The following is a 9,097-nucleotide window of genomic DNA, read 5'->3' on the forward strand; positions in this document are numbered from 1 at the left end:
TCACTATGTGAGTAGGGGGCGACTCTCCGCTTGACCCGCCGGACTCGATAGCCGAGTCAGGCCGATGTGGCGACTTATAGGAGCAGGGCTATACTCGAAGAGTACTCTATTTTTTCCGAAACGCTAAGGAAAGGACGAAGTTCACAAACAGTTTTGTACAAACAGTGAATGGGAAATAGATCTGTTGGACAATTATCAGGGTTCATCGGCGGGGCTCAAGCATGAACAAAGTACTGTTGGGGTAATGCCTGGTGCTTAAATAAACTAGTGCATCTGGCTAAACTGCGAGAAAATAGATGGATAAGGCTATTTAAGGAGCTGGAACCCTAACGGCGTTTGAGCTAATCAGTTCGGAAGCGACATTTGTTGCAAACGGAGGATTTTCTTTGTCAAGGACATGGCAATGGCGGAAGCAATAACAGGCAACAAATCTGTTCTTAAAAGAGGAGAGATGGGTGCCTAACCTGGAGGTCTTGGCCGGAGGAGGACGGCGATAACCGGAGTAGTAGAGGAGTCGCAGGGATCCTCGACGGCGGCAGAGCTTGGTGGCGGACGATGGTTCACAGGAGGCGTCGGAGCTCCTCGGGTGGCAATGGCTTGCGGGCGGCGCCGGGGTTTTCCTCGGGCAGCGATGGCTTGCGGGCGGCGCCGGGGTTTTTCCTCGAGCGGCGGTGGCGTGCGAGTGGTGCCGGAGTCCTCGGGCGGAGGCTGTGGCCGGCGACGGGGTCTTCGAGATGCGGCGCCTCGTGCTTCCTCGCTGTGATAATGGTGAGAAGGTCGACAGGACTGGTAGGTTAATATTGTCAGCCCTGTCCCCTCCGTCTATTTATAAGGAGGGGCGCAGGGATCGAGGCGTCATGAGCGGGAACCATTGGCAAGAAAAGATTCGCTCTGATGACGTCCGAAAATTTCGGGATAAGGATACGCCCGAAGGATCCGTTGGGATTGTGTCGAAGTTCTCAAAAATCAAGGGCTAAGGAAGGCGCTGACGGGAAATGCACTGGCGGGTCAAGTTTTCTTTCGGTGTCGTTTGGCGAGTTACAAATCCTGGCGTATGAAGAGCATCGAAGAGTGAATCACCTTCAAATGAAATGAAAGCGTTGGCATGAGAATTCAAGTCAATTTGGGGCCTAATGTTGGGGATATTATCTATTAAGTGACCCGCCAGTTATGGGCCGGGTTATTTATAGGGCGATTCACCCTTTAAAGGTTAGTTGGGCTTCCGCCTGGGCGGTTCAACGTTCCAAGATGGATATGACTTACGGCAGGTTTCCAGGATTGGCAAGGTGGCGACTTGGAGACCGCGGTGTTCATGATTTGTAAGGAGGAAAGGACTCTTGTAAACCCTAAGGGCTCGACCTATATATAAAGGCGGGTCTAGGGAGGAAGAGGCAGGTTAGAAATCATCGAGTGCTAGGTTAAGGCGAGTTACGCCTCCCTTGTAATCGAATCCACATCAATACACACAAAGCAGGACGTAGGCTATTACCTCTTCTCGGAGGGGCCGAACCTGGGTAAATCGTCGTGTCTCTCCCGCTTAACCCCTTTGAGTCGCCACCAAGGTGCGATGGCTCCAGTACTAAGTCCTTTCACGAGGACATCTGCCGTGAAAAAACCACGACAGTGTTGTTGCTTGATAACTGGATCACGTCATTAGGAGAATCACGTGATGGACTAGACCCAAACTAATAGACGTAGCATGTTCATCGTGTCATTTTGTTGCTACTGTTTTCTGCGTGTCAAGTATTTATTCCTATGACCATGAGATCATATAACTCACTGACACCGGAGGAATACTTTGTATGTATCAAACGTCGCAACGTAACTGGGTGACTATAAAGATGCTCTATAGGTATCTCCGAAGGTGTTAGTTGAGTTAGTATGGATCAAGACTGGGATTTGTCACTCCGTATGACGGAGAGGTATCTCGGGGCCCACTCGGTAATACAACATCACACACAAGCCTTGCAAGCAAAGTGACTTAGTGTAAGTTGCGGGATCTTGTGTTACGGAACGAGTAAAGAGACTTGCCGGTAAACGAGATTGAAATAGGTATACGGATGCCGACGATCGAATCTCGGGCAAGTAACATACCGAAGGACAAAGGGAATGATATACGGGATTATATGAATCCTTGGCACTGAGGTTCAAACGATAAGATCTTCGTAGAATATGTAGGATCCAATATGGGCATCCAGGTCCCGCTATTGGATATTGACCGAGGAGTCTCTCGGGTCATGTCTACATAGTTCTCGAACCCGCAGGGTCTGCACACTTAAGGTTCGGCGTTGTTTTATGCGTATTTGAGTTATATGGTTCGTTACCGAATGTTGTTCGGAGTCCCGGATGAGATCACGGACGTCACGAGGGTTTCCGGAATAGTCCGGAAATGAAGATTGATATATAGGATGACCTCATTTGATTACCGGAAGGTTTTCGGAGTTACCGGGAATGTACCGGGAATGACGAATGGGTTCCGGGAGTTCACCGGGGGGGCAACCCACCCCGGGGAGGCCCATGGACCTTAGGGGTGGCGCACTAGCCCTTAGTGGGCTGGTGGGACAGCCCAAGAGGGCCTATGCGCCAAGAAAAGAAAAATCAAAGAGAAAAGAAAAAAAAGGAAGGAGGTGGGAAGGGAAGGAAGGACTCCCACCAAACCAAGTCCAACTCGGTTTGGGGGGGGAGTCCTTCCCCCCTTGGCTCGACCGACCCCCTTGGGGCTCCTTGAGCACCAAGGCAAGGCCCCCTTGTTGGGTAACGTAGCATAAATTCAAAATTTTCCTACGCATGTTCAGATCTTCCTATGGAGAGACCAGCAACGAGAGAGGGGTAAGAGCATCTTCATACCTTTGAAGATCGCTAAGCGGAAGCGTTGCTAGAACACGGTTGATGGAGTCGTACTCGCAGCGATTCCTCCGCGTTCAACACACGTGCAGCCCGGTGACATCTCCCGCACCTTGATCCAACAAGGAGGAGGGAGAGGTTGGGGAAGAAGACCAGCAACACGACGGTGTGGTGTTGGTGGAGAGACGAGGTCTCCCGGCAGGGCTTCGCCAAGCGCCGGCAGAGAGGAGGAGGAAGAAGTGCAGGGCTGCGCCGAAGGAGAGGGAAAACCGTGTCCTCCAAAGGCCAAAAGTGCCCACTATATATAGGGGAAGGGGAGAGGGGGTGCCACCCCTAGGGTTCCCACCCTAGGGGGTGCGGCAGCCCTCCCAGATGGGGGGTGTGGCGGCCAGATGGGGAGGAGGGGGTGGCGCACCCCTCTGGTGGGCCTAAGGCCCACCTAAGTTAGGGTTCCCCCCTTTCCCCCCTTTTCTGGTGCACATGGGCTGGGTGGGGGGCGCACCAGCCCACTTAGGGGCTGGTTCCCTTCCCCACTTAGCCCATCTAGCCCCCCGGGGTCGTCACCCCCCTTCGGTTGTCCCCCGGGACCACCTCCGGTGGTCCCGATGGTCCCGGTACGTTACCTGTGATGCCCGAAACACTTCCCGTGTCCGAAACCATCTGTCCTATATATCAATATTTAGCTCCGGACCATTCCGGAGCTCCTCGTGACGTCTGGGATCTCATCCGGGACTCCGAACAACTTTCGGTAATCTCGTATAACAATTCCCTATAACCCTAGCGTCATCAAACCTTAAGTGTGTAGACCCTATGGGTTCGGGAGACAGGCAGACATGACCGAGACACCTCTCTGGCCAATAACCATCAGCGGGGTCTGGATACCCATGGTGGCTCCCACTAGCTCCACGATGATCTCATCGGATGAACCACGATGTCAAGGATTCAATCAATCCCGTATACGATTCCCTTTGTCTGTCGGTATAGAACTTGCCCGAGATTCGATCGTCGGTATACCTATACCTTGTTCAATCTCATTACCGGTAAGTCTCTTTACTCGTTCCATAGCACGTCATCGTGTGACTAACTCCTTAGTCACATTGAGCTCATGATGATGTTCTACCGAGTGGGCCCAGAGATACCTCTCCGTCACACGGAGTGACAAATCCCGATCTCGATTCGTGCCAACCGAACAGACACTTTCCGAGGTACCCGTAGTGCACCTTTATAGTCACCCAGTTACGTTGTGACGTTTGATACACCCAAAGCACTCCTACGGTATCCGGGAGTTGCACAATCTCACGGTCGAAGGAAAAGATACTTGACATTAGAAAAGCATTAGCATACGAACAATACGATCTAGTGCTAGGCTTAGGATTGGGTCTTGTCCACCACATCAATCTCCCAATGATGTGATCCCGTTATCAATGACATTCAATGTCCATGATCAGGAAACCATGATCATGTATTGACTAACGAGCTAGCCAACTAGAGGCTTGCTAGGGACACATTGTGATCTATTCATTCACACATGTACTACTGTTTCCTGTTAATACAATTATAGCATGAACGATAGACGATTATCATGAACAAGGAAATATGATAATAACCATTTTATTATTGCCTCTAGGGCATATTTCCAACAGTCTCCCACTTGCACTAGAGTCAATAATCTAGTTACATTGTGATGTATCAAACACCCATAGCATTATGGTGCTGATCATGTTTTGCTCGTGGAAGAGGTTTAGTCAACGGGTCTGCAATATTCAGATCCGTGTGTACTTTACAAATATCTATCACTCCACTCTGGACATGGTCCTGGATGGAGTTGTAGCGGCGCTTGATGTGCTTCGTCTTCCGGTGAAACCTGGGCTCCTTGGCTATGGCAATGGCTCCAGTGTTATCACAGAAGAGTGTCATAGGACCCGACGCGCTTGGAACCACTCCAAGGTCGGTGATGAGCTCCTTCATCCAAATTCCTTCATGAGCCGCTTCTGAAGCAGCTATGTACTCCACTTCACATGTAGATGCTGTCACGACTTCTTGCTTGCTGCTGCACCAGCTCACTGCCCCACCATTCAACACATATACGTATCCGGTTTGTGACTTAGAGTGATCCGGATCTGTGTCGAAGCTAGCGTCGACGTAACCCTTTACGACGAGCTCTTCGTCACCTCCATAAACGAGAAACATTTCCTTAGCTCTTTTCAGGTACTTAAGGATATTCTTGACCGCTGTCCAGTGTTCCGCACCGGGATTACTTTGGTACCTCCCTACCAAGCTTATCGCAAGGTTTATCTCAGGTCTGGTACACAACATGGCATACATTAGAGAGCCCACGGCTGAAGCGTAGGGGACAGAACCCATCTTCTCTCTATCTGCTGCCGTGGTCGGCGACTGAGTCTTACTCAATCTCATACCTTGCAAAACTGGCAAGAACCCTTTCTTTGAGTTTTCCATATTGAACTTCTTCAATATCTTGTCAAGGTATGTACTTTGCGAAAGACCTATGAGGCGTCTCGATCTATCTCTATAGATCTTGATGCCTAATATGTATGCAGCTTCTCAAGGGTCCTTCATTGAAAAACTCTTGTTCAAATAGGCCTTTATGCTCTCCAACATCTCTATATCATTCCCCATCAATAATATGTCATCCACATATAGTACGAGGAAAGCTACAGAGCTCCCACTCACTTTCTTGTACAGACAGGCTTCTCCGTAAACCTGTATGAACCCAAACGCTTTAATCACCTCATTAAAGCGAATGTTCCAACTCCGAGATGCTTGCACCAGCCCATAGATGGAGCGCTGGAGCTTGCACACTTTGTTAGCACCCTTAGGGTCGACAAAACCTTCTGGTTGCATCATATACAACTCTTCCTTAAGGTTCCCGTTAAGGAACGCTGTTTTGACGTCCATTTGCCAAATTTCATAATCATAAAAGGCGGCAATTGCTAACCTGATTCGGACTGATTTCAGCTTCGCTACGGAAGAGAAAGTCTCATCGTAGTCAACTCCTTGAATTTGTCGAAAACCCTTTACGACAAGTCGAGCTTTGTAAACGGTTACATTACCGTTTGCATCAGTCTTTTTCTTGAAGATCCATTTATTTTCTATGGCTCGCCGGTCATCGGGCAAGTCCACCAAAGTCCATACTTTGTTCTCATACATGGATCCTATCTCGGATTTCATGGCCTCAAGCCATTTGTTGGAATACGGGCCTGCCATCGCTTCTTCATAGTTCGAAGGTTCACTGTTGTCTAACAACATGATTTCCATCACAGGGTTGCCGTACCACTCTGGCGCGGAGCGTACCCTTGTGGACCTTCGCGGTTCAGTAGTAACTTGATCCGAAGCTTCATGATCATCATCATTAACTTCCTCTTCAGTCGGTGTAGGCACCACAGGAACAACTTCTTGCGCTGCGCTACTTTCCTGTTCGAGAGGGGGTGTAATTACCTCATCAAGTTCTACCTTCCTCCCACTTACTTCTTTCGAGAGAAACTCTTTCTCTAGAAAGGATCCGTTCTTGGCAACAAAGGTTTTACCTTCGGATCTAAGATAGAAGGTATACCCAATGGTTTCCTTAGGGTATCCTATGAATACGCATTTCTCCGCTTTGGGTTCGAGCTTTTCTGGTTGAAGTTTCTTCACATAAGCATCACAACCCCAAACTTTAAGAAACGACAACTTAGGTTTCTTGCCAAACCACAGTTCATACGGTGTCGTCTCAACGGATTTAGACGGTGCCCTATTTAAAGTGAATGCTGCAGTTTCTAATGCGTATCCCCAAAATGATAGCGGTAAGTCGGTGAGAGACATCATAGATCGTACCATATCTAATAAGGTGCGATTACGACGTTCAGACACTCCGTTGTGCTGCGGTGTGCCAGGCGGCGTTAGTTGTGAAACGATTCCACACTTCCTTAGGTGTGTGCCAAACTCGTGACTCAAATATTCTCCTCCACGATCAGATCGTAGACATTTAATTTTTCTGTCACATTGATTCTCAACCTCAATCTGAAATTCCTTGAACTTTTCAAATGTCTCAGATTTGTGCTTCATCAAGTAGATATACCCATACCTACTCAAATCATCGGTGAGAGTGAGAACATAACGATAACCACCGCGAGCCTCAACGTTCATTGGACCACACACATCAGCATGTATTATTTCCAATAAGTCGGTTGCTCTCTCCATTATTCCCGAGAATGGAGTCTTAGTCATCTTGCCCATGAGGCACGGTTCGCATGTGTCAGATGATTCAAAGTCAAGAGACTCTAGCAGTCCATCAGTATGGAGCTTCTTCATGCGCTTAACGCCGATTTGACCAAGGCGGCAGTGCCACAAGTATGTGGGACTATCATTATCAACTTTGCATCTTTTGGTACTCACACTATGAATATGTGTAACATCACGATCGAGATTCATCAAGAATAAACCATTCACCAGCGGAGCATGACCATAAAACATACCACTCATATAAATAGAACAACCATTATTCTCTGACTTAAATGAGTAGCCGTCTCGCATTAAGCAAGACCCTGATACAATGTTCATGCTTAAAGCTAGTACTAAATAAAAATTATTAAGGTTTAAAACTAATCCCGACGGTAGATGTAGAGGTAGCGTGCCGACGGCGATCACATCGACCTTTGAACCATTCCCGACGTGCATCGTCACCTCGTCCTTGGCCAGTCTCCGCTTATTCCGCAGTTCCTTGTTTGGGTTGCAAATGTGAGCAACAACACCGGTATCAAATACCCAGGAGCTACTACGAGCACTGGTAAGGTACACATCAATAACATGTATATCACATATACCTTTAACATTGCCGGCCTTCTTGTCCGCTAAGTATTTGGGGCAGTTCCGCTTCCAGTGACCTTTTCCCTTGTAGTAGAAGCACTCAGTCTCACGCTTGGGTCCGTTCTTTTTCTTCTTCCTGGCATCTGGCTTACCAGGCGCGACAACAGGTTTGCCGTCTTTCTTGAAGTTCTTCTTACCCCTGCCTTTCTTGAAACTAGTGGTCTTGTTGACCATCAACACTTGATGCTCCTTCTTGATTTCTACCTCTGCAGACTTGAGCATCGAGTACAACTCGGGAATGGTTTTCTCCATCCCTCGCATGTGGTAGTTAAGCACAAAGCCTTTGTAGCTCGGTGGGAGAGACTGGAGGATTCTGTCAATGATAGCATCATCCGGAAGTTCGACTCCAAGTGAAGTCAGACGACCGTGTAACCCAGACATTTTGAGTATGTGCTCACTGATAGAACTGTTCTCCTCCATCTTACAGCTGAAGAACTTGTCGGAGACTTCATATCTCTCGACACGGGCATGAGCTTGAAATCTAGCTTCAGCTCTTGGAACATCTCATATGCCCCGTGTTGCTCAAAACGTCTTTGGATCCCCGTTTCTAAACTGTATAACATGCCACACCTGACCAGAGAGTAGTCATCACTCCGCACTTGCCAGACGTTTAGAATGTCCTGGGCTGCTGCGGGAGCGGGAGGGTCACCTAGCGGAGCATTAAGGACATAAGCCTTTTTAGTTGCTTCAAGGATGAGCTTCAGGTTGCGAACCCAGTCCGCATAGTTGCTACCATCATCTTTCAGCTTGTTTTTCTCTAGGAATGCGTTGAAGTTGAGGTTGACGTTGGACATCTACAATATTTATAAAGACAACTTTTAGACTAAGTTCATGACAATTAAGTTCATTTAATCAAATTAAGTATGAACTCCCACTTAAATCGACATCCCTCTAGTCATCTAAGTGATACATGATCCATGTTGACTAACCCGTGTCCGATCATCACGTGAGACGGACTAGTCACCATGGTGAGCAACTTCATGCTGATCGTATTCAACCATACCACTCATGTTCGACCTTTCGGTCTCTTGTATTCGAGGTCATGTCTGTACATCCTAAGCTCGTCGAGTCAACCTAAGTGTTTCGCTTGTGTAAATCTGGCTTACACCCGTTGTATGCGAACGTTAGAATCTATCACACCCGATCATCACGTGGTGCTTCGAGACAACGAACCTTCGCAACGGTGCACACTTAGGGGAATACGTTCTCGAAATTTTAAGAGGGATCATCTTATTATGCTACCGTCGTTTTAAGCAATAAGATGTAAAACATGATAAACATCACAATGCAATCATATAGTGACATGATATGGCCATTATCATCTTTGCTCATTCGATCTCCATCTTTAGGCATCGCATGATCATCATCATCACCGGCGTGACACCATGAT

This window comes from Hordeum vulgare, chromosome 2H, assembly GCF_904849725.1.
Source record: "Hordeum vulgare subsp. vulgare chromosome 2H, MorexV3_pseudomolecules_assembly, whole genome shotgun sequence".
NCBI lineage: Eukaryota > Viridiplantae > Streptophyta > Magnoliopsida > Poales > Poaceae > Hordeum > Hordeum vulgare.